The sequence below is a fragment of the Canis aureus genome, chromosome 1 (assembly GCF_053574225.1).
Source record: "Canis aureus isolate CA01 chromosome 1, VMU_Caureus_v.1.0, whole genome shotgun sequence".
In the NCBI taxonomy this organism is placed as follows: domain Eukaryota; kingdom Metazoa; phylum Chordata; class Mammalia; order Carnivora; family Canidae; genus Canis; species Canis aureus.
Window position 1 is genome coordinate 32,577,589 of NC_135611.1, and position 11,194 is coordinate 32,588,782.

Consider the following 11,194-nt stretch of genomic DNA (forward strand, 5'->3'; position numbering starts at 1 on the left):
TATTTTTACATATATCATATATAAGTATGCTATAAACCCAAAATAGAGTATTATAATTGTTTGACATAATGTTATATCTTTTTAAGAAGTTATGAGAAGAAAGGAAAGAGTATCTATGCAATCTTTTACACTTATCTACATTTTTAGAATTTCTGGTGCTTTTTATTTTTCCATGTGGATACTGCTTGCCATCTGCTGTCATTTCGCCCATTAGAATTTCTTGTGGGGGCGGTCAAGCCATGGATATGTATAGAGCATGGACTGTCCAAGGTCATTTCTTTGCATTTACACAGACTAAATCAGGCAGTAATCTATGGTAGATTGGGCCCTCATGGGTCTCTTCCACATATACATGCCACCTTAACCAAGGATATATGAGGAAATTACCTGGTCCATCTATGGTTCTCTCATTTCAAGAATGTCCCTTAAATTTCTAGTACCTGATCTGTTACCTTCTATTAGTGGACTTAGAACTCAGGCTAGCAGTGCTGTATGATTTTCCTGTTCTTTCTCTACCAAGCTTGCTATTTTCGCTAGCAGTACAACTGGGAAGAGGCAGTTGTATGTATCTGTTAAGAGGCAGAGTCTATGTTCCTTTCTAATCTTCCTCTTCCTTCCCCCCAGAACTCCCTTGACTCATCAAAGATTAGTGGAAACTTTGACTTATACAATACAAAAAAGTGGTTCTTTGCCAGTTACAGGGCCTAGGACTTAAGAGATTGGCAGTTTCCACTTTTTTTTTTCCTTTTGGAACAGTTACTATGCTGTGAAGAAGCAGCAGCTCTGTGGAAAGGGTTTATGGAAAGGCACTAAGATACCTGGCCAATAGCCTCCACTGAGTTCTAACTTAATGGCCATATGAGTAAGCCATCTTGGAAGTGTATCAAGATACACTTCCACTGAGTTGGGTTACCTCAGTTAACTCAATCTAAAACACAGATGAGCCCATCTGGTCAACACTTTCTCAATTGTATATTTGTGAGCAAAATAAATGATGATTGTTATTTTAAATCACTAAATATCTGGGTGGTTTGTTACATAGCCATAAATAACTGGAACATTAATTTTCTGCCTTCTCAAGGAATGGGAGTTGTGGATTAAAGCTAAGAACAGTTATTATAATATCCATTTATCATCTACCTAGCAAGTAAGATTTTCATAGCCATAAAGTTGAATTGCAAAAAATATAACCTTAAAAAATAAAAGCTGTGTAAGTTAAACTTGTTATCTTGAATAGACGGTGGCTATAATATGGAGGAAGGAAAAGGTTCATCCTGGGGATTATAGAACAAAGAGGGAGGATGTAATGAGAGAGGAAGGAGAGGAAACTGATCAGACGTTTGTTCCAATTACTTTTATGATTTGGCTTAGTAATAATAGGAAGTAGGTCTGAGCACATGGGTGGCAGTTCTTGCACTGACATTACTTGATGCCCTGTGAATAGGGAGAAGGAGGTTTCACACCAGCACTGAGGTTTAACCAACAAGGCCTCAGATACATATATGTGGCAAAATAACCTGAGAGTTTGACAGTGGTTTGCATTTTTCTGGAAGTATATCATGAAAGAATAAGTATGGCAAGTATTTTCCTTCACATATCTTTCTCCTTTGTCACCACTCTGTACAGTCAAGTTTCTATATACTAAAGTCACAGATTACTGACCTTACTTAGGAAAAAGTAAGAGGTTGTCTTATGGAGAAGCAGTATAAAGTAGTAGCTAAGTGTATAGATTCTGGGATCAGAATGCATATATTTGAATTCTGGTTGTGTTGGTTACTGGCTTAATGACAAGACACCTAATAGTGCGCCAATAGTTTCATTTGTACTGAGGAGTGAAGAGGACGGTGAATACATAGGAAATAGTCTGTCCATGTCTCTATAACAATACCAGCTTGATGGTGGGACCCTGATGAATGTAGGAATGGCCTGAGCAAAATCCCCTAAGGGACTTGGGCATTGGTCCCAGGTTAACGTGTCCTTGGGGAGAGCAGAGGCTGTGACTAGTGGTACTGCCAGCAACAGTCGTAGGCCATGATGGCTTAAGGGGGAAAAACTCTTACAGAGGAGCACATGATGCCCAGTCACAACAGGTTTTTTTGCTATCCAGGATGGTGGGGCTTAAAACTACATGCAATTTGATTTTATCAATCAACACAAGTGATTTTTCTTCTCCCTTAACATCAGTTAAAGAATTTAATAACCATTGCTTATAATGATGGCCAAAATGAGAATGTATTTGACCAAACTTGACACTTCTGAGAGACAATTAAGATGTGTTCTATTCAGTGCTATTTTTAGACAGATTCCTTTAATATTGTTAATAAATGTTCTCCTCTAAATAGTTGAGAATATATTTTAAGCTGTATTGTGACTAAATCTTTTCTTAAAATTAACCCAGAAATTTAAAAAAATGAAAATTCCTGCTTTAAGAATATAAACACAGCCCTCAGATGTAGTCTCTAGAAAATGTCTAAGTTTGAAACCAAAATGACAACTGTGAAGTTGGATAAAAAATCTAATTCAAGAGCTAGAGGGCAAATATCATGAGGTAGGAAAAAAATTAATGTAATTTTGGAAATTCTTAGAGCTAATAAGCCTATGCTATTGCAAAGTTCAATCACATATTTATTACACTACCTTATGCTTTCATTTCCTAACTGAGAATGAAAATGATTCTTGTCAAACTAAGTCATATGAGGAACATAGTCCCAGGGAATAGAAATCTAGATCTTTAGAGCAGCATTTTCTCCCTAATGTAAGAAAACATACAAGAGAAACAGCTTGAATAAGACACTTTCAGAGGAAATTGGGAGCACTCTGATAACGGCTTAATTTTTACTTCATTAAGCTGTAAGAAAATGCTTATTACTTTCAAAATATAGAAGAAAATGCCTAAGATTGTATAACTAGAATCTCTTCGCTACTTTGTATGAATTATTTTCTTCCTCAAATTTTAGCTGGTAGGTAAAAACTTTTGTAACCAATCATTAATTTCTAAAGTAAAAATGGCCATTGTTTAAATCAATGGAATTATAAACTCAATCTTCACATTAGTGATACTGATAACAAGCATTTGGAATTGCAGGATATGATAAATTGTAAGCACTACTGATTCACACACTACATACAAGGTAAAAGTTTTCAGGAACTTGGTAACAACCACGCCATCTGTAGTTATTCACCAGAAGCCCAAAGTAATAATAGTCATTGTGGCTTTCTGAGTCAAGTTTGGACAAAGTAACAGTGATATTTTAAAAAGGTAACATGGAATCCATGCAGGACTGAAGGCTGTGCCAACATGTCCATCAGAGATTCGTATCAAATTGAGATCATCAGGGTAAAGTTTAGTGGGAGAACATGATATCACAGAACTCCAGGCTGCTACTGAGCCCTTCTGTTATGAACATCAAAAGGGGTTTATTTGAAGAGCAATGCTGGGCATCTAAATGAAATCCTCATATAAATAAAAACTTTGAACACAGTACCTACATTAAGAAAGGTGTGTGTATGACCTTGGGAGGCATGGTACTCTTACAAGAGTACATAATATTTGGGATGGATTGTTTTATTCTATTTCATCATAGAACTAGATGGCAGATAATTATTAATGAGTTAAATTTGGTGAGAAAGATATCAAATGATTTTATATAAAATAATAAACATGCAAATTATTTAGAGTGTCTTATACTACATATATCAGTAGGCATGTCATGCTTGTGGACCATGTAATCAATATATAGGTATTAGTTAACTGATAGTCAGTTATGTTAATAAATACCTTTTCATAGAAACATAAAAGTAATTAGAATCATGTTACATCTATATTCTTACTTATCTATGGCCCAAAAAACGATTCGACCTATAATTCAGGTGTTCCTAATTATCATTGAAAGTTATAATTAGTTAGGAAGTTATAATTAATCAGGAAGAAAATAGCCTGATATAACCTAGATCTTGAAAATGAGGGTAAGTCAACATCTTAACAATAAATACCATTACAAAGAAAAATTCACTCTAACAATCATTTTTTTTTTTTTGTCTTAAAAGTTGATGCAAAGAAATAATGTTTTGTTACCTTGGTTACAGCAAATTCTGTACGATATGTCTGATTGGTCTCTAGAGGGACTTCATGTATGTTTGTGGGTACTTGTGGGAGGTAATAAAACAGAGAAGTTGATATATTTTTGCAGATATTTTGTTCTGCTATTAGGTCATCTTTTGTGTAAAGCTGCTTTCAGCAATTAAATGAAAATATATTTATCCATATATCCTCCCTGCTATAAAACCATCCCTAGCCATACCTCTGTATACATTTCAGTTACTCCTAGACACACAGCTTTTGCCTTGGAATAGGAAATAACAGAGAGTTTTGTGGTCAACATGAACATTGGAAGTGTCTCTACATTCTTCTTTCCCCAGCTGTGGGATACAAGACTGACCAGGCTTGAACAAGAAGAGAAAACTCTTTAAGTGGAGTTGTTTCCTCTTTCATGCTGCTTCTTGGCCTTGAAAACAGGCAGAAGTGAGTCATCCCTGTGTGGCAATGAGGAGATGGGAGTGATGAAATGTTAAAAAAGTCAGTGTAAATTCTCCTTCTTTTTCCACTGTTACTTCTTTGGGACAATGAAAGTTTACATTTTGACTGCATTGGCCAAGAGTGTCTCCACATTGAGGAAGTAACCAGTCAATGCAAATGATAGTTTGAGCTGTTTCCTCATCCTCAGTGATATGTTGGCTTAATTTCTCCCTACTGTAGAAGAAAGCAGGAATGATGCTCTTTTCTGCTGCTTCCACCACCTCTTCATCTGCAGTCCCAGAAGTAGCCTGGTGCAGAAAAATAAATGGTAGAAATGTTCGTTAGTAGCCAGTCAACCCTTCTTTCTTTATGGAATTCTGCTATGACTGAATATTTATGGGATGATGGATGATTCTGTAAAAATTCTATATTTTCCAGCTGCCTCTGTGGCTACTAGATGTGGCCAGATGACCAAGTTCTTGACTATAGGATCTGAGCATCAGTGATAGTATAACATGGTATAACTTCTGAGTTATGTTATTAAATGAAAGAGGTATTCCTTTCATTGCCCTTTTCTCTCTTTTGTTGATAAGAGCAAAGGCATGGCGGGTTGAGGTGGAAATAGTTATCTTGGACCAGGAAATGGGAGCCATATGTTGGAGATGGCAGAGCAACAAGTTAGAAGAAGCCTGGATTCCTGATTATTAAATCTCTACTTGTTCTAGACTACAATGCTCAAACTTTCCATGGAAGAAACATAAACTTCTAACTTACGTAATGCACTGTTATAGTCGATCACTCTGTTACGGAATTGGGGCTGTGATATCCTCCAAACTTACAAATAGCTAAATTATAGCTTCTTGAACTTCTATGTGCCAATGAATCACCAGAGATTGTGTTAAAATGCAGATCCTGATTCAGGAAGTGTGTTGGATAAGTTTTATAGGCCAACGTGTCTAGGCTATGGTGCCCAGTTGTTTAGTAAGACACTAAAGTCTAGATGTTGCTGTGAAGGTATTTTGTAGAGGCCATTAACATCTGCACTCAGTTGACTTTAAGTAAAGGAGTTTACTGTTGGTAATACAGGTTGTTCTCATCCAATAAGTTGAAAGCCTTAGGAGCAAAAAGTGAGGTTTCCCAGAGAAGAAGACACTGTGCCTCAAGACTTTAACATAGAACTCTCGGTCTAGTTTCCAGCCAGCTAGTCTTTTTTATGCAATTCAGGTTTGTTGCTTCCCACAGTCAAGGAGCCAATTCTTCAAAATAAATCTGTACACACACACAGACACACACACCTTATTGGTTCTGTTTCTTTGGAGAATTCCAATCAATACAGTAGGCTTTGGACAAGGCCTGAGATTCAGCATTTCTAATGAGTCCTACATGCTGCTGGCTTGAGCCCTGTGCTTTGCATAGCAAAATTCTAGAGAGCTGCTTGTCAGGAAGCATATATTTCTGTCTAGACTTTGACAAAAATGTACTGTGTTGGGCATGCCATTTAATACGTAGATCTCATTTCCTCATCTCTGAGATGAGAATGTTGGACTAAATGACCTCTGTGGCCCCTTTCAGCTTTAATACGTCATTACTCTATGATGTGAACCCTCCTGCCAGAGGCCCAGGTGAAAAGGCAACATGGGGCTGGAGCTGGTGACAGGGCTGACCCCAGAGGTGCATAAAAGTGTGTGGCCACCATGCGTGGCTTCTTGGAGAGGTGGCGTGGATTCCTGAGTTGTTTGTCCACGTGGCAGTATAGGTGGCTCTTCAGCTGCTATGCATAACCAGAAAGCTGATGCCCAAGGAAAGATAGTTAATTTTTGTCCCTTTGGGAAGAGAAATTAAAAAGCCTGATCTCTTTTTCCCAGGAAACCCATTTCCCAGTGCAAAGGACAGTCAAGTCTGGTGACAAAGCAACCACTTTGTGTTCTATCCTTATGTATTTCACACATCACATTATTCTTAGAATAATGTTACATATGAGAAAAATACATTAATGAACTTACTTATTTTCCAAGCCTGGGCATTAAAAGAACTTTAATTTGGAAAATTTTAATAATAGCATCAATATTTAATTTATTCTTTAGCACAAGAACAGTGAGCTTACATTATAATCCATTAAAGTTATCTATTTTCATGTTTTCATGCCCTATAAACGAGGCTGTGTTTTAGAATCAGATATTCCTTTTGATAATATGACCTGTACCTATCCGTTGAGCTCTGCTTTCTAAAATCCTAAATTAAAAAGGGGTTTGTTTATAAAACAGGTCCCTTTGTTGGCAAATCGAACTCCAATAAAAACATATACAAAGAAATAAATAAAAAATACAAAATAAAACAGGTGCCTTTAAATGTACACTATGGGCCAGTAGTCACATGCATGATTTTTATTGGGGGATTGCAATTCTGTCATTCACTTTGCTGTCATCTTAGCTCCCCATCATAAAATGGTATGAGATATGTGTTTGCTGCTTTGTAGAAAATGCTAGTTGATTGTTTACTGATGTTGCCTTGGTTAGACACAGCAGAGCAGCAAATACGTGATGCTCTGGGGGCATGTATTCACTTAGTTGAATTAAGGATACACACACACACACACACACACACACACATATATATATATACACACACATACCATATGTCTGAGATAAATGGGCTTCTTATCTTTTACCTGAAGCAACAGCAGGTGTTGTGTGCTCATGCCAGTGTGACTTTGTGTATGCGTGTGTGCATTTGCTTTGCATGTGTATGTGTGAATGTGTGCACATGTGTTAAATTGGGGGTGGGAATGGAAAGAAAGGAGCTAATTTCTCCTTCCTGGCATATGAATCTGAGTGCAATCAAGAGCTTGAAATCATTTCCTTATTTTCTCCATGTCAAGCACTTTTTTGTCTCCTCCCTTCCGCCTCTAACACAACTGCCTTAGGGGATTCTTCTAATAGATGCTACTTCTTTTTTTGTCTCAAGGGTAAGGCTGCTAAAAAAATAAAAGCATGGAAGGCACTTGGTCCAAATGAGCAGCCTGTTGCTGTCTCTCACTGAAGTACTTTTCTTTCTCAATATTTGAGTATGAGGACAGGAGGAGAAGGATGGGGCGGGGGGGAAGAAAGAAAAAAAAAAAAACCCTGCGAGTGTATGAAAACTTGTACTCACCTTTATTTGAAGCCATTTATTTCCTTTCTAAACTGTCCCTGGAAAGGAAAACAGGAAAACTGGTATCTGTGTATTCAGCTTTTTACCTACCGTATTAACAGAGGTCTGTTTGCTCTAAAGGAGGTTGACATAACCTTTTATGAACTATCAATGATTTATTAGAAATCCTGACATTCTTCATTCTCTAAAAAACAAACAACATCTTTCACAGTGTGACAGCAGCACTGTGGCAGTCTACTTTGTGGTTGTTTGGGTGTTTGGTTTTCAAAATTAAAGTTTACTAACTTGGGCAGCTCCGGGTGGCTCAGCGGTTTAGCGCCACCTTCAGCCCAGGGCCTGATCCTGGAGTCCTGGGGTGGAGTCTCATGTCAGGCTCCCTGCATGGAGTCTCCTTCTCCCTCTGCCTGTGTCTCTGCCTCTGTGGGTGTGTGTGTGTGTGTGTCATAAATAAATAAATAAAATATAAAAAAAAATAAAAAACAAAGTTTACTGATTTTATATAGCATGAGATTGGGAGTTGAATGAATGTCAAAGACTACTGACATCTAGCTCATATTTGTTGCATTTCTTCTGTTTTGATTTTCATTTATTGAGGAATGGCGACATTTGAGAGCTCCTGGCAAGTGAAATCAGACCTTGAGAACTTTGGCTTAGCATGGAGATATAGCTTTTGCATATATATCACAATTATTTGTATTGCTTAAAATTGGTCAGATCATTGTTAACTGTTTTTCACAAGGAATTAGCTTCATTTGGTGGAAGAATTTATATTCACCCACTTTTGACTGTTTCGTTCCTATCACAGTGTTGGTATACTCAGAATATGGGATCAGCTGCATATCTTTGGCCCTCTATCGAACCCTGACAAAATAATGGACCTATTCTGTGGTTAATTCATGGTATCTGGTTTGTCTCCAGCAGTTTAACAGATGGATCTGTAGTCAGCCTCCTCTCAAACTCTTTATTAAATATTTATAGAACCATATTGCAAATAAACCTAGCTTTGCCCCTGGAGTTCTATGCATGGGTCTCTGGATGAGAGAGAGTATCGACTTGGTCAGCTGTGGGAGAAGAGACAAAATCTTTTTTCCAAGAAGTTTTCAGAAGCACATTGGGTATTTCCCTTACACATAGGGAGACCATGCCTACTCCAGTAGTATTCTGTATAGAAAACAGAATGTTATTTTGAAAATATGAAGCTATTATTCATGTGGGAAGAGAAAGATGCCCACCAAGTTCATAAGGAAGTCTGAGTATTTGGGGACAGGTTCTATTACTCTTTGAAATAAATGTGGAAATGAATAATGGCGCCTTTGGCTTAAGTAATATATATATATATATATATATATATACACACACACACATACATAGTAGTGTATATATATATATATATATATATATATATATATATATATATATGGAGAGTTGCCAGGAGAAAGTGCTAATGAGATGAGTTCGTGAAAAATGAGTAGATTTGGAGATTCTAAAACACAATAAATATCATGCACTGGACATATCGAGGAAGGTGCTAAAATGAAAATGCCAAAGTTGTTCAATTTTTAACTGAATTGAGGCTGGGGGCTGAAGAGTGCAGAGGATGCCCACTCAGGGAGAGGGAAAGCCTGGTGCTCCCAGAGGTGCCCTGTCTCTGCATACCAAATGGTTGATTTAAGAGCAAAGATAGTGGTCAGTGGACTGTAGACCCATGAGAGAAGACTCTGGTATTCCCAGATGTGCTGTAATGCTTCTAAAAAAAAATGCCAAGACCACAGTCTTCATGCTGCATTTATGAGTTACATAATCATTGGGCTAGAGAAGACTTTGTGAGCTTCCAGCCCATTTCCTTGTCTTTGGACAATCCTCTTTGAAATTGTCCCAAAGACTTAGAGGCTAATCCAGCAAAATGTCACTGTGCCAGAGTACCAACACTTAATTTTAATACCACAAGATAAATTACTAACTCTATTCTTTAAGGTATTTCAGTGGTTTCAGTAAATTTCTCAAGATCTTATTTAAAAATTTAAATGACAGTGCTAATTTGGCAGTATATGAAACCATAAATTTCCCTTTTATTTGGCTGATTCTGTGAATGAAATCAAGTTATATTATGACAATAAATGCGCTTTATGGTAAATAATATTCACTACCATAAATACTGAACTTGTTGCTTCTTCTTGAACCGACAGAGTTACTAGCTGTTCTTCCATGCTAAAAAGAATTTTCTTTTGTTTCCAGTTCTACTGACTTAGCTGTTTGTCACCAATATTCTAAGGTGTTCATGGCACAATATTAAGAGCTATCAAAAGATTATAAAAGAAATAGATTCATGACTAGTTCTTGCATTTGGAGGAGTTAATAATGTAGTAGTGGGGGAAGGAAGAGGAAGTATAAATGAATAGACTGATGAATTGTGTATGTTAAAAGCTGAATTTGACACAGCCAAGTGTACACACACAATGAACACATGTTATGAGCAGATAGGATTAATAAAGGTTTTTCTTATAGAGATATGCTGATATTTCTATAGCACTATTAATGATGGCTGTTTAGTGTTGGTGCATTGGTAGGAACTATTAAGTATTTGCCACTGATAGTATGTAAGGTAATGCTATGGTCCTCCCCCTCCCGCACCATTCCTATACTGAAATTCTAATCCCCAGTGTGACAGAGGGAAGGGGTAGAAGGTAGGGCTTTCGGGTGGTGATTAGGTCATGAAGGCAGGGCCCTCGTGAATGGAATATATGTCTTATAAAAGAGACCCCACAGAGCTCTCTGACCCTTTCTGCCACGTGAAGATACCACAAGAAGTCTGAAACCCAGAAGACAGCCCTCACGCAACCATGCTGGAATCCTGATCTTAGATTTTCAGCCTCTAGACCTGTCAGAAATAAATTTCTGTTGTTATAAGCCACGCAGTTGGTGGTATCTTACTACAGTAGCCTGAATGGACTAAGATAGGTAGGATCTTTGAAAGTGTTCCTCTCTTAGAGGACATTCATTGTTAAAATTCCAGCTCTGGAACTTTGTGCATCAGAGTAAGTGTTTTAACTCTGCTGTTACTATGGAGACGATTTAGCAAATACGTGTGCAAGGTTAAGTACCTCCTCACTGAAGCATATCTACAGGAAATGCTTATATTTTGGGGAAAGGCCTAGCTGAAACATCAGTGATGCAGTACCATGCCTCTGTCGACATAGTTCAGATGTCCCAGGAACTCAGGCAGCTATAAGCGCACCTAGAGTTTTTCAGAGTTGCCTCACAGGAGGGGTAGGCTGGGAGATGTTGCTCTGCATTTCTCTACCCCAAATGAAAACTACAATAAGACCAACTGCATCATGTAGCATCAAGGGTATTTAGCCCTTCTAGAACCCTGCTCTGAGGACTTCTACCCATATTTGTTTTGTTTTTTTTTTAAAGATTTTATTTATTTATTCATGATAGTCACACAGAGAGAGACAGAGAGGCAGAGACACAGGCAGAGGGAGAAGCAGGCTCCATGCAGGGAGCCCGACGTGGGATTCGATCCCG

At 37.7% G+C, this 11,194-nt stretch overlaps 1 long non-coding RNA gene across 2 annotated transcripts; it reads right to left on the reverse strand.

The window, feature by feature from the left end:
• Positions 1-2,381: 2,381 nt before the first annotated feature.
• On the reverse strand, positions 2,382-10,666 carry LOC144312438 (uncharacterized). Of its 2 annotated transcripts, none has more exons than XR_013377922.1 (4): positions 10,444-10,666; positions 9,828-9,962; positions 7,667-7,704; positions 2,382-4,824 (listed from the first exon to the last, which is right to left on the reverse strand). It is a non-coding gene; the product is annotated as an uncharacterized LOC144312438 (long non-coding RNA). The 2 variants fall into 2 exon arrangements; XR_013377919.1 differs by having other exon boundaries at positions 9,814-9,962.
• Between the last annotated feature and the right edge of the window lie 528 nt (positions 10,667-11,194).